Source organism: Pseudophryne corroboree, chromosome 4, assembly GCF_028390025.1.
Source record: "Pseudophryne corroboree isolate aPseCor3 chromosome 4, aPseCor3.hap2, whole genome shotgun sequence".
NCBI classification, from domain to species: domain Eukaryota; kingdom Metazoa; phylum Chordata; class Amphibia; order Anura; family Myobatrachidae; genus Pseudophryne; species Pseudophryne corroboree.
The window spans coordinates 197,505,976-197,529,294 of record NC_086447.1 but is presented as its reverse complement, the minus strand read 5'-3'; the positions used below and the strand labels follow the sequence as shown (position 1 = coordinate 197,529,294).

General features: G+C 37.8%; 28 non-coding genes across 28 annotated transcripts; all 28 read left to right on the top strand.

The window, feature by feature from the left end:
* Window positions 1–1,318: 1,318 nt before the first annotated feature.
* On the top strand, window positions 1,319–1,391 carry TRNAF-GAA (transfer RNA phenylalanine (anticodon GAA)). Its single transcript has one exon. It is a non-coding gene; the product is annotated as a tRNA-Phe (tRNA).
* An 891-nt stretch (window positions 1,392–2,282) lies between these two features.
* On the top strand, window positions 2,283–2,355 carry TRNAF-GAA (transfer RNA phenylalanine (anticodon GAA)). Its single transcript has one exon. It is a non-coding gene; the product is annotated as a tRNA-Phe (tRNA).
* A 142-nt stretch (window positions 2,356–2,497) lies between these two features.
* On the top strand, window positions 2,498–2,570 carry TRNAF-GAA (transfer RNA phenylalanine (anticodon GAA)). The gene has a single exon. It is a non-coding gene; the product is annotated as a tRNA-Phe (tRNA).
* Window positions 2,571–3,384: 814 nt separating this feature from the next.
* On the top strand, window positions 3,385–3,457 carry TRNAF-GAA (transfer RNA phenylalanine (anticodon GAA)). The gene has a single exon. It is a non-coding gene; the product is annotated as a tRNA-Phe (tRNA).
* An 812-nt stretch (window positions 3,458–4,269) lies between these two features.
* Window positions 4,270–4,342, top strand: TRNAF-GAA (transfer RNA phenylalanine (anticodon GAA)). The gene has a single exon. It is a non-coding gene; the product is annotated as a tRNA-Phe (tRNA).
* Window positions 4,343–5,156: 814 nt separating this feature from the next.
* On the top strand, window positions 5,157–5,229 carry TRNAF-GAA (transfer RNA phenylalanine (anticodon GAA)). The gene has a single exon. It is a non-coding gene; the product is annotated as a tRNA-Phe (tRNA).
* Window positions 5,230–6,915: 1,686 nt separating this feature from the next.
* Window positions 6,916–6,988, top strand: TRNAF-GAA (transfer RNA phenylalanine (anticodon GAA)). Its single transcript has one exon. It is a non-coding gene; the product is annotated as a tRNA-Phe (tRNA).
* Window positions 6,989–7,584: 596 nt separating this feature from the next.
* Window positions 7,585–7,657, top strand: TRNAF-GAA (transfer RNA phenylalanine (anticodon GAA)). The gene has a single exon. It is a non-coding gene; the product is annotated as a tRNA-Phe (tRNA).
* A 142-nt stretch (window positions 7,658–7,799) lies between these two features.
* Window positions 7,800–7,872, top strand: TRNAF-GAA (transfer RNA phenylalanine (anticodon GAA)). Its single transcript has one exon. It is a non-coding gene; the product is annotated as a tRNA-Phe (tRNA).
* A 598-nt stretch (window positions 7,873–8,470) lies between these two features.
* TRNAF-GAA (transfer RNA phenylalanine (anticodon GAA)) lies at window positions 8,471–8,543 on the top strand. Its single transcript has one exon. It is a non-coding gene; the product is annotated as a tRNA-Phe (tRNA).
* A 142-nt stretch (window positions 8,544–8,685) lies between these two features.
* On the top strand, window positions 8,686–8,758 carry TRNAF-GAA (transfer RNA phenylalanine (anticodon GAA)). The gene has a single exon. It is a non-coding gene; the product is annotated as a tRNA-Phe (tRNA).
* An 814-nt stretch (window positions 8,759–9,572) lies between these two features.
* On the top strand, window positions 9,573–9,645 carry TRNAF-GAA (transfer RNA phenylalanine (anticodon GAA)). The gene has a single exon. It is a non-coding gene; the product is annotated as a tRNA-Phe (tRNA).
* Window positions 9,646–10,240: 595 nt separating this feature from the next.
* Window positions 10,241–10,313, top strand: TRNAF-GAA (transfer RNA phenylalanine (anticodon GAA)). The gene has a single exon. It is a non-coding gene; the product is annotated as a tRNA-Phe (tRNA).
* A 142-nt stretch (window positions 10,314–10,455) lies between these two features.
* Window positions 10,456–10,528, top strand: TRNAF-GAA (transfer RNA phenylalanine (anticodon GAA)). Its single transcript has one exon. It is a non-coding gene; the product is annotated as a tRNA-Phe (tRNA).
* Window positions 10,529–11,335: 807 nt separating this feature from the next.
* Window positions 11,336–11,408, top strand: TRNAF-GAA (transfer RNA phenylalanine (anticodon GAA)). The gene has a single exon. It is a non-coding gene; the product is annotated as a tRNA-Phe (tRNA).
* Window positions 11,409–12,219: 811 nt separating this feature from the next.
* TRNAF-GAA (transfer RNA phenylalanine (anticodon GAA)) lies at window positions 12,220–12,292 on the top strand. Its single transcript has one exon. It is a non-coding gene; the product is annotated as a tRNA-Phe (tRNA).
* Window positions 12,293–13,103: 811 nt separating this feature from the next.
* TRNAF-GAA (transfer RNA phenylalanine (anticodon GAA)) lies at window positions 13,104–13,176 on the top strand. The gene has a single exon. It is a non-coding gene; the product is annotated as a tRNA-Phe (tRNA).
* Window positions 13,177–13,990: 814 nt separating this feature from the next.
* On the top strand, window positions 13,991–14,063 carry TRNAF-GAA (transfer RNA phenylalanine (anticodon GAA)). Its single transcript has one exon. It is a non-coding gene; the product is annotated as a tRNA-Phe (tRNA).
* An 811-nt stretch (window positions 14,064–14,874) lies between these two features.
* Window positions 14,875–14,947, top strand: TRNAF-GAA (transfer RNA phenylalanine (anticodon GAA)). The gene has a single exon. It is a non-coding gene; the product is annotated as a tRNA-Phe (tRNA).
* Window positions 14,948–15,758: 811 nt separating this feature from the next.
* On the top strand, window positions 15,759–15,831 carry TRNAF-GAA (transfer RNA phenylalanine (anticodon GAA)). The gene has a single exon. It is a non-coding gene; the product is annotated as a tRNA-Phe (tRNA).
* Window positions 15,832–16,643: 812 nt separating this feature from the next.
* On the top strand, window positions 16,644–16,716 carry TRNAF-GAA (transfer RNA phenylalanine (anticodon GAA)). Its single transcript has one exon. It is a non-coding gene; the product is annotated as a tRNA-Phe (tRNA).
* An 813-nt stretch (window positions 16,717–17,529) lies between these two features.
* TRNAF-GAA (transfer RNA phenylalanine (anticodon GAA)) lies at window positions 17,530–17,602 on the top strand. The gene has a single exon. It is a non-coding gene; the product is annotated as a tRNA-Phe (tRNA).
* An 812-nt stretch (window positions 17,603–18,414) lies between these two features.
* On the top strand, window positions 18,415–18,487 carry TRNAF-GAA (transfer RNA phenylalanine (anticodon GAA)). Its single transcript has one exon. It is a non-coding gene; the product is annotated as a tRNA-Phe (tRNA).
* Window positions 18,488–19,298: 811 nt separating this feature from the next.
* Window positions 19,299–19,371, top strand: TRNAF-GAA (transfer RNA phenylalanine (anticodon GAA)). Its single transcript has one exon. It is a non-coding gene; the product is annotated as a tRNA-Phe (tRNA).
* An 811-nt stretch (window positions 19,372–20,182) lies between these two features.
* TRNAF-GAA (transfer RNA phenylalanine (anticodon GAA)) lies at window positions 20,183–20,255 on the top strand. Its single transcript has one exon. It is a non-coding gene; the product is annotated as a tRNA-Phe (tRNA).
* A 798-nt stretch (window positions 20,256–21,053) lies between these two features.
* TRNAF-GAA (transfer RNA phenylalanine (anticodon GAA)) lies at window positions 21,054–21,126 on the top strand. Its single transcript has one exon. It is a non-coding gene; the product is annotated as a tRNA-Phe (tRNA).
* Window positions 21,127–21,938: 812 nt separating this feature from the next.
* TRNAF-GAA (transfer RNA phenylalanine (anticodon GAA)) lies at window positions 21,939–22,011 on the top strand. The gene has a single exon. It is a non-coding gene; the product is annotated as a tRNA-Phe (tRNA).
* An 811-nt stretch (window positions 22,012–22,822) lies between these two features.
* On the top strand, window positions 22,823–22,895 carry TRNAF-GAA (transfer RNA phenylalanine (anticodon GAA)). The gene has a single exon. It is a non-coding gene; the product is annotated as a tRNA-Phe (tRNA).
* The last annotated feature ends 424 nt before the right edge of the window (window positions 22,896–23,319 follow it).

The window sequence follows — 23,319 nt, the reverse complement described above, 5'->3', positions numbered from 1 at the left end:
CTTCAAGATCATTTCATGTTATTACAGTTTGCATTATTATTAGCCCCAATAAAAGAATTTCTTATTAGTAGAGCTTGGCGAAATAGCTCAGTTGTGACAACATTAGACTGAAGATCTAAGGGTGTCTTGTTCAATCCTGGGGTTTAGCATGGTTGGGTGTTTGCTTTTGCTACTGAATAGCAATTTAGCAGCAAAAACTGTTGTGTTCAGGTTTTGATCTTGAAAAGCATTTTATGTTATTTCAGTTTGCAAAATCTTTAGCTCCTAAAAAAAGACATTCTTATCAGTATAGCTTGCCAAAATAGCTCAGTTGTGTTTTGTTATAAGCCCCAATAAAATAATTTCTTATTAGTAGAGCTTGGCGAAATAGCTCAGTTGTGACAACATTAGACTGAAGATCTAAGGGTGTCTTGTTCAATCCTGGGGTTTAGCATGGTTGGGTGTTTGCTTTTGCTACTGAATAGCAATTTAGCAGCAAAAACTGTTGTGTTCAAGTTTTGATCTTGAAAAGCATTTTATGTTATTTCAGTTTGCAAAATCTTTAGCTCCTAAAAAAAGACATTCTTATCAGTATAGCTTGCCAAAATAGCTCAGTTGTGAGAGCAATAGACTGAAGACCTTAAAATCCCTAGTACGATCGTGGGTTTCCACATGTTTGGGTGTTTGCAGTTTGTTACTGAGTAGCAATTCAGCAAAAAGAAATTTAGCAGCAGAAACTTTCATTTTCAGGTTTCGCCCTCTAGGACACTTGATGTTCTTTCAGTTTGCCTTATCTTAAACACCAAAAAAGACTTTCTAAACGTCAGACTTACACGCAATAGCTCTTTTGTGAGAACATTAAACTGAAGATCTAAAGGTCCTGGGTTCGATCCCAGGATTCGGCATGTTGTGAGAGCAATAGACTGAAGACCTTAAAATCCCTAGTACGATCGTGGGTTTCCACATGTTTGGGTGTTTGCAGTTTGTTACTGAGTAGCAATTCAGCAAAAAGAAATTTAGCAGCAGAAACGTTTAGTTTCAGGTTTCGCCCTCTAGGACACTTGATGTTCTTTCAGTTTGCCTTATCTTAAACACCAAAAAAAACTTTCCCAATGTCAGACGTAGCTGCAATAGCTCATTTGGGAGAGCATTAGACTGAAGATCTATAAGTCCCTGGTTCGATCCCGGGTTTTGGCATGTTTAGTAGCTGTATTTTTGTTACAGAATAGCAATTTACCAGCAGAATCTTTCATTATAAGGTATTGCTCTTCAAGAACACTTGATGCTCTTTTTGACCCAACCTAAAACCCCAAATACGACTTCACATCTGTCACAATTAGCCGAAATAGCTCAGTTGGGAGAGCGTTAGACTGAAGATCTAAAGGTCCCTGGTTCGATCCCGGGTTTCGGCATATTTAGTTGCTGGTTTTTTTTGTTACAGAATAGCAATTTAGCAGCAGAAACTGCCGTGTTCAGGTTCTGGTCTTCAAGAACATTTCATGTTATTACAGTTTGCATTATTATTAGCCCCAATAAAAGAATTTCTTATTAGTAGAGCTTGGCAAAACAGCTCAGTTGTGACAACATTAGACTGAAGATCTAAGGGTGTCTTGTTCAATCCTGGGGTTTAGCATGGTTGGGTGTTTGCTTTTGCTACTGAATAGCAATTTAGCAGCAAAAACTGTTGTGTTCAGGTTTTGATCTTGAAAAGCATTTTATGTTATTTCAGTTTGCAAAATCTTTAGCTCCTAAAAAAAGACATTCTTATCAGTATAGCTTGCCAAAATAGCTCAGTTGTGAGAGCAATAGACTGAAGACCTTAAAATCCCTAGTACGATCGTGGGTTTCCACATGTTTGGGTGTTTGCAGTTTGTTACTGAGTAGCAATTCAGCAAAAAGAAATTTAGCAGCAGGAACTTTCATTTTCAGGTTTCGCCCTCTAGGACACTTGATGTTCTTTCAGTTTGCCTTATCTTAAACACCAAAAAAGACTTTCTAAACGTCAGACTTACACGCAATAGCTTTTTTGTGAGAGCATTAAACTGAAGATCTAAAGGTCCTGGGTTCGATCCCAGGATTCGGCATGTTGTGAGAGCAATAGACTGAAGACCTTAAAATCCCTAGTACGATCGTGGGTTTCCACATGTTTGGGTGTTTGCAGTTTGTTACTGAGTAGCAATTCAGCAAAAAGAAATTTAGCAGCTGGAACTTTCATTTTCAGGTTTCGCCCTCTAGGACACTTTATGTTCTTTCAGTTTGCCTTATCTTAAACACCAAAAAAGACTTTCCAAATGTCAGACGTAGCTGCAATAGCTCATTTGGGAGAGCATTAGACTGAAGATCTATAAGTCCCTGGTTCGATCCCGGGTTTCGGCATGTTTAGTAGCTGTATTTTTGTTACAGAATAGCAATTTACCAGAAGAATCTTTCATTATAAGGTGTTGCTCTTCAAGAACACTTGATGCTCTTTTTTTCCCAACCTAAAACCCCAAATACGACTTCACATCTGTCACAATTAGCTGAAATAGCTCAGTTGGGAGAGCGTTAGACTGAAGATCTAAAGGTCCCTGGTTCGATCCCGGGTTTCGGCATATTTAGTTGCTGTTTTTTTTGTTACAGAATAGCAATTTAGCAGCAGAAACTGCCGTGTTCAGGTTCTGGTCTTCAAGAACATTTCATGTTATTACAGTTTGCATTATTATTAGCCCCAATAAAAGAATTTCTTATTAGTAGAGCTTGGCGAAATAGCTCAGTTGTGACAACATTAGACTGAAGATCTAAGGGTGTCTTGTTCAATCCTGGGGTTTAGCATGGTTGGGTGTTTGCTTTTGCTACTGAATAGCAATTTAGCAGCAAAAACTGTTGTGTTCAGGTTTTGATCTTGAAAAGCATTTTATGTTATTTCAGTTTGCAAAATCTTTAGCTCCTAAAAAAAGACATTCTTATCAGTATAGCTTGCCAAAATAGCTCAGTTGTGAGAGCAATAGACTGAAGACCTTAAAATCCCTAGTACGATCGTGGGTTTCCACATGTTTGGGTGTTTGCAGTTTGTTACTGAGTAGCAATTCAGCAAAAAGAAATTTAGCAGCAGAAACTTTCATTTTCAGGTTTCGCCCTCTAGGACACTTGATGTTCTTTCAGTTTGCCTTATCTTAAACACCAAAAAAGACTTTCTAAACGTCAGACTTACACGCAATAGCTCTTTTGTGAGAGCATTAAACTGAAGATCTAAAGGTCCTGGGTTCGATCCCAGGATTCGGCATGTTTAGTTGCTGTATTTTTGTTACAGAATAGCAATTTACCAGCAGAATCTTTCATTATCAGGTGTTGTTCATCAAGAACACTTAATGCTCTTTTTTTCCCCAGCCTAAAACCCCAAATACGGCTTGATATCTTTCACAATTAGCCGAAATAGCTCAGTTGGGAGAGCGTTAGACTGAAGATCTAAAGGTCCCTGGTTCGATCCCGGGTTTCTGCATATTTAGTTGCTGTTTTTTTGTTACAGAATAGCAATTTAGCAGCAGAAACTGCCGTGTTCAGGTTCTGGTCTTCAAGATCATTTCATGTTATTACAGTTTGCATTATTTATTAGCCCCAATAAAATAATTTCTTATTAGTAGAGCTTGGCGAAATAGCTCAGTTGTGACAACATTAGACTGAAGATCTAAGGGTGTCTTGTTCAATCCTGGGGTTTAGCATGGTTGGGTGTTTGCTTTTGCTACTGAATAGCAATTTAGCAGCAAAAACTGTTGTTTTCAGTTTTTGATCTTGAAAAACATTTTATGTTATTTCAGTTTGCAAAATCTTTAGCTCCAAAAAAAGACATTCTTATCAGTATAGCTTGCCAAAATAGCTCAGTTGTGAGAGCAATAGACTGAAGACCTTAAAATCCCTAGTACGATCGTGGGTTTCCACATGTTTGGGTGTTTGCATTTTGTTACTGAGTAGCAATTCAGCAAAAAGAAATTTAGCAGCAGAAACGTTTATTTGCAGGTTTCGCCCTCTAGGACACTTGATGTTCTTTCAGTTTGCCTTATCTTAAACACCAAAAAAGACTTTCCAGATGTCAGACGTAGCTGCAATAGCTCATTTGGGAGAGCATTAGTCTGAAGATCTATAAATCCCTGGTTCGATCCCGGGTTTCGGCATGTTTAGTAGCTGTATTTTTGTTACAGAATAGCAATTTACCAGCAGAATCTTTCATTATAAGGTGTTGCTCTTCAAGAACAGTTGATGCTCTTTTTTCCCCAACCTAAAACCCCAAATACGACTTCACATCTGTCACAATTAGCCGAAATAGCTCAGTTGGGAGAGCGTTAGACTGAAGATCTAAAGGTCCCTGGTTCGATCCCGGGTTTCGGCATATTTAGTTGCTGTTTTTTTTGTTACAGAATAGCAATTTAGCAGCAGAAACTGCCGTGTTCAGGTTCTGGTCTTCAAGAACATTTCATGTTATTACAGTTTGCATTATTATTAGCCCCAATAAAAGAATTTCTTATTAGTAGAGCTTGGCGAAATAGCTCAGTTGTGACAACATTATACTGAAGATCTAAGGGTGTCTTGTTCAATCCTGGGGTTTAGCATGGTTGGGTGTTTGCTTTTGCTACTGAATAGCAATTTAGCAGCAAAAACTGTTGTGTTCAGGTTTTGATCTTGAAAAGCATTTTATGTTATTTCAGTTTGCAAAATCTTTAGCTCCTAAAAAAAGACATTCTTATCAGTATAGCTTGCCAAAATAGCTCAGTTGTGAGAGCAATAGACTGAAGACCTTAAAATCCCTAGTACGATCGTGGGTTTCCACATGTTTGGGTGTTTGCAGTTTGTTACTGAGTAGCAATTCAGCAAAAAGAAATTTAGCAGCAGAAACTTTCATTTTCAGGTTTCGCCCTCTAGGACACTTGATGTTCTTTCAGTTTGCCTTATCTTAAACACCAAAAAAGACTTTCTAAACGTCAGACTTACACGCAATAGCTCTTTTGTGAGAGCATTAAACTGAAGATCTAAAGGTCCTGGGTTCGATCCCAGAATTCGTCATGTTTAGTTGCTGTATTTTTGTTACAGAATAGCAATTTACCAGCAGAATCTTTCATTATCAGGTGTTGTTCATCAAGAACACTTAATGCTCTTTTTTTTCCCAGCCTAAAACCCCAAATACGGCTTGACATCTTTCATAATTAGCCGAAATAGCTCAGTTGGGAGAGCGTTAGACTGAAGATCTAAAGGTCCCTGGTTCAATCCCGGGTTTCAGCATATTTAGTTGCTGTTTTTTTGTTACAGAATAGCAATTTAGCAGCAGAAACTGCCGTGTTCAGGTTCTGGTCTTCAAGATCATTTCATGTTATTACAGTTTGCATTATTATTAGCCCCAATAAAAGAATTTCTTATTAGTAGAGCTTGGCGAAATAGCTCAGTTGTGAGAACATTAGACTGAAGATCTAAGGGTGTCTTGTTCAATCCTGGGGTTTAGCATGGTTGGGTGTTTGCTTTTGCTACTGAATAGCAATTTAGCAGCAAAAACTGTTGTTTTCAGTTTTTGATCTTGAAAAACATTTTATGTTATTTCAGTTTGCAAAATCTTTAGCTCCAAAAAAAGACATTCTTATCAGTATAGCTTGCCAAAATAGCTCAGTTGTGAGAGCAATAGACTGAAGACCTTAAAATCCCTAGTACGATCGTGGGTTTCCACATGTTTGGGTGTTTGCATTTTGTTACTGAGTAGCAATTCAGCAAAAAGAAATTTAGCAGCAGAAACGTTTATTTTCAGGTTTCGCCCTCTAGGACACTTGATGTTCTTTCAGTTTGCCTTATCTTAAACACCAAAAAAGACTTTCCAAATGTCAGACGTAGCTGCAATAGCTCATTTGGGAGAGCATTAGACTGAAGATCTATAAGTCCCTGGTTCAATCCCGGGTTTCGGCATGTTTAGTAGCTGTATTTTTGTTACAGAATAGCAATTTACCAGCAGAATCTTTCATTATAAGGTGTTGCTCTTCAAGAACACTTGATGCTCTTTTTTTCCCAACCTAAAACCCCAAATACGACTTCACATCTGTCACAATTAGCCAAAATATCTCAGTTGGGAGAGCGTTAGACTGAAGATCTAAAGGTCCCGGGTTTCGGCATATTTAGTTGCTGTTTTTTTTGTTACAGAATAGCAATTTAGCAGCAGAAACTGCCGTGTTCAGGTTCTGGTCTTCAAGAACATTTCATGTTATTACAGTTTGCATTATTATTAGCCCCAATAAAAGAATTTCTTATTAGTAGAGCTTGGCGAAATAGCTCAGTTGTGACAACATTAGACTGAAGATCTAAGGGTGTCTTGTTCAATCCTGGGGTTTAGCATGGTTGGGTGTTTGCTTTTGCTACTGAATAGCAATTTAGCAGCAAAAACTGTTGTGTTCAGGTTTTGATCTTGAAAAGCATTTTATGTTATTTCAGTTTGCAAAATCTTTAGCTCCTAAAAAAAGACATTCTTATCAGTATAGCTTGCCAAAATAGCTCAGTTGTGAGAGCAATAGACTGAAGACCTTAAAATCCCTAGTACGATCGTGGGTTTCCACATGTTTGGGTGTTTGCAGTTTGTTACTGAGTAGCAATTCAGCAAAAAGAAATTTAGCAGCAGAAACTTTCATTTTCAGGTTTCGCCCTCTAGGACACTTGATGTTCTTTCAGTTTGCCTTATCTTAAACACCAAAAAAGACTTTCTAAACGTCAGACTTACACGCAATAGCTCTTTTGTGAGAGCATTAAACTGAAGATCTAAAGGTCCTGGGTTCGATCCCAGGATTCGGCATGTTTAGTTGCTGTATTTTTGTTACAGAATAGCAATTTACCAGCAGAATCTTTCATTATCAGGTGTTGTTCATCAAGAACACTTAATGCTCTTTTTTTCCCCAGCCTAAAACCCCAAATACGGCTTGACATCTTTCACAATTAGCCGAAATAGCTCAATTGGGAGAGCGTTAGACTGAAGATCTAAAGGTCCCTGGTTCGATCCCGGGATTCGGCATATTTAGTTGCTGTTTTTTTGTTACAGAATAGCAATTTAGCAGCAGAAACTGCCGTGTTCAGGTTCTGGTCTTCAAGATCATTTCATGTTATTACAGTTTGCATTATTATTAGCCCCAATAAAAGAATTTCTTATTAGTAGAGCTTGGCGAAATAGCTCAGTTGTGACAACATTAGACTGAAGATCTAAGGGTGTCTTGTTCAATCCTGGGGTTTAGCATGGTTGGGTGTTTGCTTTTGCTACTGAATAGCAATTTAGCAGCAAAAACTGTTGTTTTCAGTTTTTGATCTTGAAAAACATTTTATGTTATTTCAGTTTGCAAAATCTTTAGCTCCAAAAAAAGACATTCTTATCAGTATAGCTTGCCAAAATAGCTCAGTTGTGAGAGCAATAGACTGAAGACCTTAAAATCCCTAGTACGATCGTGGGTTTCCACATGTTTGGGTGTTTGCATTTTGTTACTGAGTAGCAATTCAGCAAAAAGAAATTTAGCAGCAGAAACGTTTATTTTCAGGTTTCGCCCTCTAGGACACTTGATGTTCTTTCAGTTTGCCTTATCTTAAACACCAAAAAAGACTTTCCAAATGTCAGACGTAGCTGCAATAGCTCATTTGGGAGAGCATTAGACTGAAGATCTATAAGTCCCTGGTTCGATCCCGGGTTTCGGCATGTTTAGTAGCTGTATTTTTGTTACAGAATAGCAATTTACCAGCAGAATCTTTCATTATAAGGTGTTGCTCTTCAAGAACACTTGATGCTCTTTTTTTCCCAACCTAAAACCCCAAATACGACTTCACATTTGTCACAATTAGCCGAAATAGCTCAGTTGGGAGAGCGTTAGACTGAAGATCTAAAGGTCCCTGGTTCGATCCCGGGTTTAGGCATATTTAGTTGCTGTTTTTTTTGTTACAGAATAGCAATTTAGCAGCAGAAACTGCCGTGTTCAGGTTCTGGTCTTCAAGATCATTTCATGTTATTACAGTTTGCATTATTATTAGCCCCAATAAAATAATTTCTTATTAGTAGAGCTTGGCGAAATAGCTCAGTTGTGACAACATTAGACTGAAGATCTAATGGTGTCTTGTTCAATCCTGGGGTTTAGCATGGTTGGGTGTTTGCTTTTGCTTCTGAATAGCAATTTAGCAGCAAAAACTGTTGTGTTCAGGTTTTGATCTTGAAAAGCATTTTATGTTATTTCAGTTTGCAAAATCTTTAGCTCCTAAAAAAAGACATTCTTATCAGTATAGCTTGCCAAAATAGCTCAGTTGTGAGAGCAATAGACTGAAGACCTTAAAATCCCTAGTACGATCGTGGGTTTCCACATGTTTGGGTGTTTGCAGTTTGTTACTGAGTAGCAATTCAGCAAAAAGAAATTTAGCAGCAGAAACGTTTATTTTCAGGTTTCGCCCTCTAGGACACTTGATGTTCTTTCAGTTTGCCTTATCTTAAACACCAAAAAAGACTTTCCAAATGTCAGACGTAGCTGCAATAGCTCATTTGGGAGAGCATTAGACTGAAGATCTATAAGTCCCTGGTTCGATCCCGGGTTTCGGCATGTTTAGTAACTGTATTTTTGCTACAGAATAGCAATTTACCAGCAGAATCTTTCATTATAAGGTGTTGCTCTTCAAGAACACTTGATGCTCTTTTTTTCCCAACCTAAAACCCCAAATACGACTTCACATCTGTCACAATTAGCCGAAATAGCTCAGTTGGGAGAGCGTTAGATTGAAGATCTAAAGGTCCCTGGTTCGATCCCGGGTTTAGGCATATTTAGTTGCTGTTTTTTTTGTTACAGAATAGCAATTTAGCAGCAGAAACTGCCGTGTTCAGGTTCTGGTCTTCAAGATCATTTCATGTTATTACAGTTTGCATTATTATTAGCCCCAATAAAATAATTTCTTATTAGTAGAGCTTGGCGAAATAGCTCAGTTGTGACAACATTAGACTGAAGATCTAAGGGTGTCTTGTTCAATCCTGGGGTTTAGCATGGTTGGGTGTTTGCTTTTGCTACTGAATAGCAATTTAGCAGCAAAAACTGTTGTGTTCAGGTTTTGATCTTGAAAAACATTTTATGTTATTTCAGTTTGCAAAATCTTTAGCTCCTAAAAAAAGACATTCTTATCAGTATAGCTTGCCAAAATAGCTCAGTTGTGAGAGCAATAGACTGAAGACCTTAAAATCCCTAGTACGATCGTGGGTTTCCACATGTTTAGGTGTTTGCAGTTTGTTACTGAGTAGCAATTCAGCAAAAAGAAATTTAGCAGCAGAAACTTTCATTTTCAGGTTTCGCCCTCTAGGACACTTGATGTTCTTTCAGTTTGCCTTATCTTAAACACCAAAAAAGACTTTCTAAACGTCAGACTTACACGCAATAGCTCTTTTGTGAGAGCATTAAACTGAAGATCTAAAGGTCCTGGGTTCGATCCCAGGATTCGGCATGTTTAGTTGCTGTATTTTTGTTACAGAATAGCAATTTACCAGCAGAATCTTTCATTATCAGGTGTTGTTCATCAAGAACACTTAATGCTCTTTTTTTTCCCAGCCTAAAACCCCAAATACGGTTTGACATCTTTCACAATTAGCCGAAATAGCTCAGTTGGGAGAGCGTTAGACTGAAGATCTAAAGGTCCCTGGTTCGATCCTGGGTTTCGGCATATTTAGTTGCTGTTTTTTTGTTACAGAATAGCAATTTAGCAGCAGAAACTGCCGTGTTCAGGTTCTGGTCTTCAAGATCATTTCATGTTATTACAGTTTGCATTATTATTAGCCCCAATAAAAGAATTTCTTATTAGTAGAGCTTGGCGAAATAGCTCAGTTGTGAGAACATTAGACTGAAGATCTAAGGGTGTCTTGTTCAATCCTGGGGTTTAGCATGGTTGGGTGTTTGCTTTTGCTACTGAATAGCAATTTAGCAGCAAAAACTGTTGTTTTCAGTTTTTGATCTTGAAAAACATTTTATGTTATTTCAGTTTGCAAAATCTTTAGCTCCAAAAAAAGACATTCTTATCAGTATAGCTTGCCAAAATAGCTCAGTTGTGAGAGCAATAGACTGAAGACCTTAAAATCCCTAGTACGATCGTGGGTTTCCACATGTTTGGGTGTTTGCATTTTGTTACTGAGTAGCAATTCAGCAAAAAGAAATTTAGCAGCAGAAACGTTTATTTTCAGGTTTCGTCCTCTAGGACACTTGATGTTCTTTCAGTTTGCCTTATCTTAAACACCAAAAAGACTTTCCAAATGTCAGACGTAGCTGCAATAGCTCATTTGGGAGAGCATTAGACTGAAGATCTATAAGTCCCTGGTTCGATCCCGGGTTTCGGCATGTTTAGTAGCTGTATTTTTGTTACAGAATAGCAATTTACCAGCAGAATCTTTCATTATAAGGTGTTGCTCTTCAAGAACACTTGATGCTCTTTTTTTCCCAACCTAAAACCCCAAATACGACATCACATCTGTCACAATTAGCCGAAATAGCTCAGTTGGGAGAGCGTTAGACTGAAGATTTAAAGGTCCCTAGTTCGATCCCGGGTTTCGGCATATTTAGTTGCTGTTTTTTTTTTGTTACAGAATAGCAATTTAGCAGCAGAAACTGCCGTGTTCAGGTTCTGGTCTTCAAGAACATTTCATGTTATTACAGTTTGCATTATTATTAGCCCCAATAAAAGAATTTCTTATTAGTAGAGCTTGGCGAAATAGTTCAGTTGTGACAACATTAGACTGAAGATCTAAAGGTGTCTTGTTCAATCCTGGGGTTTAGCATGGTTGGGTGTTTGCTTTTGGTACTGAATAGCAATTTAGCAGCAAAAACTGTTGTGTTCAGGTTTTGATCTTGAAAAGCATTTTATGTTATTTCAGTTTGCAAAATCTTTAGCTCCTAAAAAAAGACATTCTTATCAGTATAGCTTGCCAAAATAGCTCAGTTGTGAGAGCAATAGACTGAAGACCTTAAAATCCCTAGTACGATCGTGGGTTTCCACATGTTTGGGTGTTTGCAGTTTGTTACTGAGTAGCAATTCAGCAAAAAGAAATTTAGCAGCAGAAACTTTCATTTTCAGGTTTCGCCCTCTAGGACACTTGATGTTCTTTCAGTTTGCCTTATCTTAAACACCAAAAAAGACTTTCTAAACATCAGACTTACACGCAATATCTCTTTTGTGAGAGCATTAAACTGAAGATCTAAAGGTCCTGGGTTCGATCCCAGGATTCGGCATGTTTAGTTGCTGTATTTTTGTTACAGAATAGCAATTTACCAGCAGAATCTTTCATTATCAGGTGTTGTTCATCAAGAACACTTAATGCTCTTTTTTCCCCCAGCCTAAAACCCCAAATACGGCTTCACAATTAGCCGAAATAGCTCAGTTGGGAGAGCGTTAGACTGAAGATCTAAAGGTCCCTGGTTCGATCCTGGGTTTCGGCATATTTAGTTGCTGTTTTTTTGTTACAGAATAGCAATTTAGCAGCAGAAACTGCCGTGTTCAGGTTCTGGTCTTCAAGATCATTTCATGTTATTACAGTTTGCATTATTATTAGCCCCAATAAAAGAATTTCTTATTAGTAGAGCTTGGCGAAATAGCTCAGTTGTGAGAACATTAGACTGAAGATCTAAGGGTGTCTTGTTCAATCCTGGGGTTTAGCATGGTTGGGTGTTTGCTTTTGCTACTGAATAGCAATTTAGCAGCAAAAACTGTTGTTTTCAGTTTTTGATCTTGAAAAACATTTTATGTTATTTCAGTTTGCAAAATCTTTAGCTCCAAAAAAAGACATTCTTATCAGTATAGCTTGCCAAAATAGCTCAGTTGTGAGAGCAATAGACTGAAGACCTTAAAATCCCTAGTACGATCGTGGGTTTCCACATGTTTGGGTGTTTGCATTTTGTTACTGAGTAGCAATTCAGCAAAAAGAAATTTAGCAGCAGGAACTTTCATTTTCAGGTTTCGCCCTCTAGGACACTTGATGTTCTTTCAGTTTGCCTTATCTTAAACACCAAAAAAGACTTTCCAAATGTCAGACGTAGCTGCAATATCTCATTTGGGAGAGCATTAGACTGAAGATCTATAAGTCCCTGGTTCGATCCTGGGTTTCGGCATGTTTAGTAGCTGTATTTTTGTTACAGAATAGCAATTTACCAGCAGAATCTTTCATTATAAGGTGTTGCTCTTCAAGAACACTTGATGCTCTTTTTTTCCCAACCTAAAACCCCAAATACGACTTCACATCTGTCACAATTAGCCGAAATAGCTCAGTTGGGAGAGCGTTAGACTGAAGATCTAAAGGTCCCTGGTTCGATCCCGGGTTTTGGCATGTTTAGTTGCTGTTTTTTTGTTACAGAATAGCAATTTAGCAGCAGAAACTGCCGTGTTCAGGTTCTGGTCTTCAAGATCATTTCATGTTATTATAGTTTGTATTATTATTAGGCCCAATAAAAGAATTTCTTATTAGTAGAGCTTGGCGAAATAGCTCAGTTGTGACAACATTAGACTGAAGATCTAAGGGTGTCTTGTTCAATCCTTGGGTTTAGCATGGTTGGGTGTTTGCTTTTGCTACTGAATAGCAATTTAGCAGCAAAAACTGTTGTTTTCAGTTTTTGATCTTGAAAAACATTTTATGTTATTTCAGTTTGCAAAATCTTTAGCTCCAAAAAAAGACATTCTTATCAGTATAGCTTGCCAAAATAGCTCAGTTGTGAGAGCAATAGACTGAAGACCTTAAAATCCCTAGTACGATCGTCGGTTTCCACATGTTTGGGTGTTTGCAGTTTGTTACTGAGTAGCAATTCAGCAAAAAGAAATTTAGCAGCAGAAACTTTCATTTTCAGGTTTCGCCCTCTAGGACACTTGATGTTCTTTCAGTTTGCCTTATCTTAAACACCAAAAAAGACTTTCTAAACGTCAGACTTACACGCAATATCTCTTTTGTGAGAGCATTAAACTGAAGATCTAAAGGTCCTGGGTTCGATCCCAGGATTCGGCATGTTTAGTAGCTGTATTTTTGTTACAGAATAGCAATTTACCAGCAGAATCTTTCATTATAAGGTGTTGCTCTTCAAGAACACTTAATGCTCTTTTTTTCCCAACCTAAAACCCCAAATACGACTTCACATCTGTCACAATTAGCCGAAATAGCTCAGTTGGGAGAGCGTTAGACTGAAGATCTAAAGGTCCCTGGTTCGATCCCGGGTTTCGGCATATTTAGTTGCTGTTTTCTTTGTTACAGAATAGCAATTTAGCAGCAGAAACTGCCGTGTTCAGGTTCTGGTCTTCAAGAACATTTCATGTTATTACAGTTTGCATTATTATTAGCCCCAATAAAATAATTTCTTATTAGTAGAGCTTGGCGAAATAGCTCAGTTGTGACAACATTAGACTGAAGATCTAAGGGTGTCTTGTTCAATCCTGGGGTTTAGCATGGTTGGGTGTTTGCTTTTGCTACTGAATAGCAATTTAGCAGCAAAAACTGTTGTGTTCAGGTTTTGATCTTGAAAAGCATTTTATGTTATTTCAGTTTGCAAAATCTTTAGCTCCTAAAAAAAGACATTCTTATCAGTATAGCTTGCCAAAATAGCTCAGTTGTGAGAGCAATAGACTGAAGACCTTAAAATCCCTAGTACGATCGTGGGTTTCCACATGTTTGGGTGTTTGCAGTTTGTTACTGAGTAGCAATTCAGCAAAAAGAAATTTAGCAGCAGGAACTTTCATTTTCAGGTTTCGCCCTCTAGGACACTTGATGTTCTTTCAGTTTGCCTTATCTTAAACACCAAAAAAGACTTTCTAAACGTCAGACTTACACGCAATATCTCTTTTGTGAGAGCATTAAACTGAAGATCTAAAGGTCCTGGGTTCGATCCCAGGATTCGGCATGTTTAGTTGCTGTATTTTTGTTACAGAATAGCAATTTACCAGCAGAATCTTTCATTATCAGGTGTTGTTCATCAAGAACACTTAATGCTCTTTTTTTTCCCAGCCTAAAACCCCAAATACGGTTTGACATCTTTCACAATTAGCCGAAATAGCTCAGTTGGGAGAGCGTTAGACTGAAGATCTAAAGGTCCCTGGTTCGATCCTGGGTTTCGGCATATTTAGTTGCTGTTTTTTTGTTACAGAATAGCAATTTAGCAGCAGAAACTGCCGTGTTCAGGTTCTGGTCTTCAAGATCATTTCATGTTATTACAGTTTGCATTATTATTAGCCCCAATAAAATAATTTCTTATTAGTAGAGCTTGGCGAAATAGCTCAGTTGTGAGAACATTAGACTGAAGATCTAAGGGTGTCTTGTTCAATCCTGGGGTTTAGCATGGTTGGGTGTTTGCTTTTGCTACTGAATAGCAATTTAGCAGCAAAAACTGTTGTTTTCAGTTTTTGATCTTGAAAAACATTTTATGTTATTTCAGTTTGCAAAATCTTTAGCTCCAAAAAAAGACATTCTTATCAGTATAGCTTGCCAAAATAGCTCAGTTGTGAGAGCAATAGACTGAAGACCTTAAAATCCCTAGTACGATCGTGGGTTTCCACATGTTTGGGTGTTTGCATTTTGTTACTGAGTAGCAATTCAGCAAAAAGAAATTTAGCAGCAGGAACTTTCATTTTCAGGTTTCGCTCTCTAGGACACTTGATGTTCTTTCAGTTTGCCTTATCTTAAACACCAAAAAAGACTTTCCAAATGTCAGACGTAGCTGCAATAGCTCATTTGGGAGAGCATTAGACCGAAGATCTATAAGTCCCTGGTTCGATCCTGGGTTTCGGCATGTTTAGTAGCTGTATTTTTGTTACAGAATAGCAATTTACCAGCAGAATCTTTCATTATAAGGTGTTGCTCTTCAAGAACACTTGATGCTCTTTTTTTCCCAACCTAAAACCCCAAATACGACTTCACATCTGTCACAATTAGCCGAAATAGCTCAGTTGGGAGAGCGTTAGACTGAAAATCTAAAGGTCCCTGGTTCGATCCCGGGTTTCGGCATGTTTAGTTGCTGTTTTTTTGTTACAGAATAGCAATTTAGCAGCAGAAACTGCCGTGTTCAGGTTCTGGTCTTCAAGATCATTTCATGTTATTACAGTTTGCATTATTATTAGGCCCAATAAAAGAATTTCTTATTAGTAGAGCTTGGCGAAATAGCTTAGTTGTGACAACATTAGACTGAAGATCTAAGGGTGTCTTGTTCAATCCTGGGGTTTAGCATGGTTGGGTGTTTGCTTTTGCTACTGAATAGCAATTTAGCAGCAAAAACTGTTGTTTTCAGTTTTTGATCTTGAAAAACATTTTATGTTATTTCAGTTTGCAAAATCTTTAGCTCCAAAAAAAGACATTCTTATCAGTATAGCTTGCCAAAATAGCTCAGTTGTGAGAGCAATAGACTGAAGACCTTAAAATCCCTAGTACGATCGTGGGTTTCCACATGTTTGGGTGTTTGCATTTTGTTACTGAGTAGCAATTCAGCAAAAAGAAATTTAGCAGCAGAAACTTTTATTTTCAGGTTTCGCCCTCTAGAACACTTGATGTTCTTTCAGTTTGCCTTATCTTAAACACCAAAAAAGACTTTCCAAATGTCAGACGTAGCTGCAATAGCTCATTTGGGAGAGCATTAGACTGAAGATATATAAGTCCCTGGTTCGATCCCGGGTTTCGGCATGTTTAGTAGCTGTATTTTTGTTACAGAATAGCAATTTACCAGCAGAATCTTTCATTATAAGGTGTTGCTCTTCAAGAACACTTGATGCTCTTTTTTTCCCAACCTAAAACCCCAAATACGACTTCACATCTGTCACAATTAGCCGAAATAGCTCAGTTGGGAGAGCGTTAGACTGAAAATCTAAAGGTCCCTGGTTCGATCCCGGGTTTCGGCATATTTAGTTGCTGTTTTCTTTGTTACAGAATAGCAATTTAGCAGCAGAAACTGCCGTGTTCAGGTTCTGGTCTTCAAGAACATTTCATGTTATTACAGTTTGCATTATTATTAGCCCCAATAAAATAATTTCTTATTAGTAGAGCTTGGCGAAATAGCTCAGTTGTGACAACATTAGACTGAAGATCTAAGGGTGTCTTGTTCAATCCTGGGTTTTAGCATGGTTGGGTGTTTGCTTTTGCTACTGAATAGCAATTTAGCAGCAAAAACTGTTGTTTTCAGTTTTTGATCTTGAAAAACATTTTATGTTATTTCAGTTTGCAAAATCTTTAGCTCCAAAAAAAGACATTCTTATCAGTATAGCTTGCCAAAATAGCTCAGTTGTGAGAGCAATAGACTGAAGACCTTAAAATCCCTAGTACGATCGTGGGTTTCCACATGTTTGGGTGTTTGCATTTTGTTACTGAGTAGCAATTCAGCAAAAAGAAATTTAGCAGCAGAAACTTTTATTTTCAGGTTTCGCCCTCTAGAACACTTGATGTTCTTTCAATTTGCCTTATCTTAAACACCAAAAAATACTTTCCAAATGTCAGACGTAGCTGCAATAGCTCATTTGGGAGAGCATTAGACTGAAGATATATAAGTCCCTGGTTCGATCCCGGGTTTCGGCATGTTTAGTAGCTGTATTTTTGTTACAGAATAGCAATTTACCAGCAGAATCTTTCATTATAAGGTGTTGCTCTTCAAGAACACTTGATGCTCTTTTTTTCCCAACCTAAAACCCCAAATACGACTTCACATCTGTCACAATTAGCCGAAATAGCTCAGTTGGGAGAGCGTTAGACTGAAGATCTAAAGGTCCCTGGTTCGATCCCGGGTTTCGGCATATTTAGTTGCTGTTTTCTTTGTTACAGAATAGCAATTTAGCAGCAGAAACTGCCGTGTTCAGGTTCTGGTCTTCAAGAACATTTCATGTTATTACAGTTTGCATTATTATTAGCCCCAATAAAATAATTTCTTATTAGTAGAGCTTGGCGAAATAGCTCAGTTGTGACAACATTAGACTGAAGATCTAAGGGTGTCTTGTTCAATCCTGGGGTTTAGCATGGTTGGGTGTTTGCTTTTGCTACTGAATAGCAATTTAGCAGCAAAAACTGTTGTGTTCAGGTTTTGATCTTGAAAAGCATTTTATGTTATTTCAGTTTGCAAAATCTTTAGCTCCAAAAAAAGACATTCTTATCAGTATAGCTTGCCAAAATAGCTCAGTTGTGAGAGCAATAGACTGAAGACCTTAAAATCCCTAGTACGATCGTGGGTTTCCACATGTTTGGGTGTTTGCAGTTTGTTACTGAGTAGCAATTCAGCAAAAAGAAATTTAGCAGCAGAAACTTTCATTTTCAGGTTTCGCCCTCTAGGACACTTGATGTTCTTTCAGTTTGCCTTATCTTAAACACCAAAAAAGACTTTCTAAACGTCAGACTTACACGCAATATCTCTTTTGTGAGAGCATTAAACTGAAGATCTAAAGGTCCTGGGTTCGATCCCAGGATTCGGCATGTTTAGTTGCTGTATTTTTGTTACAGAATAGCAATTTACCAGCAGAATCTTTCATTATCAGGTGTTGTTCATCAAGAACACTTAATGCTCTTTTTTTTCCCAGCCTAAAACCCCATATACGGTTTGACATCTTTCACAATTAGCCGAAATAGCTCAGTTGGGAGAGCGTTAGACTGAAGATCTAAAGGTCCCTGGTTCGATCCTCGGTTTCGGCATATTTAGTTGCTGTTTTTTTTGTTACAGAATAGCAATTTAGCAGCAGAAACTGCCGTGTTCAGGTTCTGGTCTTCAAGATCATTTCATGTTATTACAGTTTGCATTATTATTAGCCCCAATAAAATAATTTCTTATTAGTAGAGCTTGGCGAAATAGCTCAGTTGTGAGAACATTAGACTGAAGATCTAAGGGTGTCTTGTTCAATCCTGGGGTTTAGCATGGTTGGGTGTTTGCTTTTGCTACTGAATAGCAATTTAGCAGCAAAAACTGTTGTTTTCAGTTTTTGATCTTGAAAAACATTTTATGTTATTTCAGTTTGCAAAATCTTTAGCTCCAAAAAAAGACATTCTTATCAGTATAGCTTGCCAAAATAGCTCAGTTGTGAGAGCAATAGACTGAAGACCTTAAAATCCCTAGTACGATCGTGGGTTTCCACATGTTTGGGTGTTTGCATTTTGTTACTGAGTAGCAATTCAGCAAAAAGAAATTTAGCAGCAGGAACTTTCATTTTCAGGTTTCGCTCTCTAGGACACTTGATGTTCTTTCAGTTTGCCTTATCTTAAACACCAAAAAAGACTTTCCAAATGTCAAACGTAGCTGCAATAGCTCATTTGGGAGAGCATTAGACTGAAGATCTATAAGTCCCTGGTTCGATCCTGGGTTTCGGCATGTTTAGTAGCTGTATTTTTGTTACAGAATAGCAATTTACCAGCAGAATCTTTCATTATAAGGTGTTGCTCTTCAAGAACACTTGATGCTCTTTTTTTCCCAACCTAAAACCCCAAATACGACTTCACATCTGTCACAATTAGCCGAAATAGCTCAGTTGGGAGAGCGTTAGACTGAAAATCTAAAGGTCCCTGGTTCGATCCCGGGTTTCGGCATGTTTAGTTGCTGTTTTTTTGTTACAGAATAGCAATTTAGCAGCAGAAACTGCCGTGTTCAGGTTCTGGTCTTCAAGATCATTTCATGTTATTACAGTTTGCATTATTATTAGGCCCAATAAAAGAATTTCTTATTAGTAGAGCTTGGCGAAATAGCTTAGTTGTGACAACATTAGACTGAAGATCTAAGGGTGTCTTGTTCAATCCTGGGGTTTAGCATGGTTGGGTGTTTGCTTTTGCTACTGAATAGCAATTTAGCAGCAAAAACTGTTGTTTTCAGTTTTTAATCTTGAAAAACATTTTATGTTATTTCAGTTTGCAAAATCTTTAGCTCCAAAAAAAGACATTCTTATCAGTATAGCTTGCCAAAATAGCTCAGTTGTGAGAGCAATAGACTGAAGACCTTAAAATCCCTATTACGATCGTGGGTTTCCACATGTTTGGGTGTTTGCATTTTGTTACTGAGTAGCAATTCAGCAAAAAGAAATTTAGCAGCAGGAACTTTCATTTTCAGGTTTCGCTCTCTAGGACACTTGATGTTCTTTCAGTTTGCCTTATCTTAAACACCAAAAAAGACTTTCCAAATGTCAAACGTAGCTGCAATAGCTCATTTGGGAGAGCATTAGACTGAAGATCTATAAGTCCCTGGTTCGATCCTGGGTTTCGGCATGTTTAGTAGCTGTATTTTTGTTACAGAATAGCAATTTACCAGCAGAATCTTTCATTATAAGGTGTTGCTCTTCAAGAACACTTGATGCTCTTTTTTTCCCAACCTAAAACCCCAAATACGACTTCACATCTGTCACAATTAGCCGAAATAGCTCAGTTGGGAGAGCGTTAGACTGAAAATCTAAAGGTCCCTGGTTCGATCCCGGGTTTCGGCATGTTTAGTTGCTGTTTTTTTGTTACAGAATAGCAATTTAGCAGCAGAAACTGCCGTGTTCAGGTTCTGGTCTTCAAGATCATTTCATGTTATTACAGTTTGCATTATTATTAGGCCCAATAAAAGAATTTCTTATTAGTAGAGCTTGGCGAAATAGCTTAGTTGTGACAACATTAGACTGAAGATCTAAGGGTGTCTTGTTCAATCCTGGGGTTTAGCATGGTTGGGTGTTTGCTTTTGCTACTGAATAGCAATTTAGCAGCAAAAACTGTTGTTTTCAGTTTTTAATCTTGAAAAACATTTTATGTTATTTCAGTTTGCAAAATCTTTAGCTCCAAAAAAAGACATTCTTATCAGTATAGCTTGCCAAAAAAGCTCAGTTGTGAGAGCAATAGACTGAAGACCTTAAAATCCCTAGTACGATCGTGGGTTTCCACATGTTTGGGTGTTTGCAGTTTGTTACTGAGTAGCAATTCAGCAAAAAAAAATTTAGCAGCAGGAACTTTCATTTTCAGGTTTCGCCCTCTAGGACACTTGATGTTCTTTCAGTTTGCCTTATCTTAAACACCAAAAAAGACTTTCCAAATGTCAGACGTAGCTGCAATATCTCATTTGGGAGAGCATTAGACTGAAGATCTATAAGTCCCTGGTTCGATCCTGGGTTTCGGCATGTTTAGTAGCTGTATTTTTGTTACAGAATAGCAATTTACCAGCAGAATCTTTCATTATAAGTTGTTGCTCTTCAAGAACACTTGATGCTCTTTTTTTCCCAACCTAAAACCCCAAATACGACTTCACATCTGTCACAATTAGCCGAAATAGCTCAGTTGGGAGAGCGTTAGACTGAAGATCTAAAGGTCCCTGGTTCGATCCCGGGTTTTGGCATGTTTAGTTGCTGTTTTTTTGTTACAGAATAGCAATTTAGCAGCAGAAACTGCCGTGTTCAGGTTCTGGTCTTCAAGATCATTTCATGTTATTACAGTTTGTATTATTATTAGGCCCAATAAAAGAATTTCTTATTAGTAGAGCTTGGCGAAATAGCTCAGTTGTGACAACATTAGACTGAAGATCTAAGGGTGTCTTGTTCAATCCTGGGGTTTAGCATGGTTGGGTGTTTGCTTTTGCTACTGAATAGCAATTTAGCAGCAAAAACTGTTGTTTTCAGTTTTTGATCTTGAAAAACATTTTATGTTATTTCAGTTTGCAAAATCTTTAGCTCCAAAAAAAGACATTCTTATCAGTATAGCTTGCCAAAATAGCAATAGACTGAAGACCTTAAAATCCCTAGTACGATCGTGGGTTTCCACATGTTTGGGTGTTTGCAGTTTGTTACTGAGTAGCAATTCAGCAAAAAGAAATTTAGCAGCAGAAACTTTCATTTTCAGGTTTCGCCCTCTAGGACACTTGATGTTCTTTCAGTTTGCCTTATCTTAAACACCAAAAAAGACTTTCTAAACGTCAGACTTACACGCAATATCTCTTTTGTGAGAGCATTAAACTGAAGATCTAAAGGTCCTGGGTTCGATCCCAGGATTCGGCATGTTTAGTTGCTGTATTTTTGTTACAGAATAGCAATTTACCAGCAGAATCTTTCATTATCAGGTGTTGTTCATCAAGAACACTTAATGCTCTTTTTTTTCCCAGCCTAAAACCCCAAATACGGTTTGACATCTTTCACAATTAGCCGAAATAGCTCAGTTGGGAGAGCGTTAGACTGAAGATCTAAAGGTCCCTGGTTCGATCCTGGGTTTCGGCATATTTAGTTGCTGTTTTTTTGTTACAGAATAGCAATTTAGCAGCAGAAACTGCCGTGTTCAGGTTCTGGTCTTCAAGATCATTTCATGTTATTACAGTTTGCATTATTATTAGCCCCAATAAAATAATTTCTTATTAGTAGAGCTTGGCGAAATAGCTCAGTTGTGAGAACATTAGACTGAAGATCTAAGGGTGTCTTGTTCAATCCTGGGGTTTAGCATGGTTGGGTGTTTGCTTTTGCTACTGAATAGCAATTTAGCAGCAAAAACTGTTGTTTTCAGTTTTTGATCTTGAAAAACATTTTATGTTATTTCAGTTTGCAAAATCTTTAGCTCCAAAAAAAGACATTCTTATCAGTATAGCTTGCCAAAATAGCTCAGTTGTGAGAGCAATAGACTGAAGACCTTAAAATCCCTAGTACGATCGTGGGTTTCCACATGTTTGGGTGTTTGCATTTTGTTACTGAGTAGCAATTCAGCAAAAAGAAATTTAGCAGCAGGAACTTTCATTTTCAGGTTTCGCTCTCTAGGACACTTGATGTTCTTTCAGTTTGCCTTATCTTAAACACCAAAAAAGACTTTCTAAACGTCAGACTTACACGCAATAGCTCTTTTGTGAGAGCATTAAACTGAAGATCTAAAGGTCCTGGGTTCGATCCCAGGATTCGGCATGTTTAGTTGCTGTATTTTTGTTACAGAATAGCAATTTACCAGCAGAATCTTTTATTATCAGGTGTTGTTCATCAAGAACACTTAATGCTCTTTTTTTCCCCAGCCTAACACCCCAAATACGGTTTGACATCTTTCACAATTAGCTGAAATAGCTCAGTTGGGAGAGCGTTAGACTGAAGAGCTAAAGGTCCCTGGTTCGATCCTGGGTTTCGGCATATTTAGTTGCTGTTTTTTTGTTACAGAATAGCAATTTAGCAGCAGAAACTGCCGTGTTCAGGTTCTGGTCTTCAAGATCATTTCATGTTATTACAGTTTGCATTATTATTAGCCCCAATAAAAGAATTTCTTATTAGTAGAGCTTGGCGAAATAGCTCAGTTGTGAGAACATTAGACTGAAGATCTAAGGGTGTCTTGTTCAATCCTGGGGTTTAGCATGGTTGGGTGTTTGCTTTTGCTACTGAATAGCAATTTAGCAGCAAAAACTGTTGTTTTCAGTTTTTGATCTTGAAAAACATTTTATGTTATTTCAGTTTGCAAAATCTTTAGCTCCAAAAAAAGACATTCTTATCAGTATAGCTTGCCAAAATAGCTCAGTTGTGAGAGCAATAGACTGAAGACCTTAAAATCCCTAGTACGATCGTGGGTTTCCACATGTTTGGGTGTTTGCATTTTGTTACTGAGCAGCAATTCAGCAAAAAGAAATTTAGCAGCAGGAACTTTCATTTTCAGGTTTCGCCCTCTAGGACACTTGATGTTCTTTCAGTTTGCCTTATCTTAAACACCAAAAAAGACTTTCCAAATGTCAGACGTAGCTGCAATAGCTCATTTGGGAGAGCATTAGACTGAAGATCTATAAGTCCCTGGTTCGATCCTTGGTTTCGGCATGTTTAGTAGCTGTATTTTTGTTACAGAATAGCAATTTACCAGCAGAATCTTTCATTATAAGGTGTTGCTCTTCAAGAACACTTGATGCTCTTTTTTTCCCAACCTAAAACCCCAAATATGACTTTACATCTGTCACAATTAGCCGAAATAGCTCAGTTGGGAGAGCGTTAGACTGAAGATCTAAAGGTCCCTGGTTCGATCCCGGGTTTCGGCAGGTTTAGTTGCTGTTTTTTTGTTACAGAATAGCAATTTAGCAGCAGAAACTGCCGTGTTCAGGTTCTGGTCTTCAAGATCATTTCATGTTATTACAGTTTGCATTATTATTAGGCCCAATAAAAGAATTTCTTATTAGTAGAGCTTGGCGAAATAGCTCAGTTGTGACAACATTAGACTGAAGATCTAAGGGTGTCTTGTTCAATCCTGGGGTTTAGCATGGTTGGGTGTTTGCTTTTGCTACTGAATAGCAATTTAGCAGCAAAAACTGTTGTTTTCAGTTTTTGATCTTGAAAAACATTTTATGTTATTTCAGTTTGCAAAATCTTTAGCTCCAAAAAAAGACATTCTTATCAGTATAGCTTGCCAAAATAGCTCAGTTGTGAGAGCAATAGACTGAAGACCTTAAAATCCCTAGTACGATC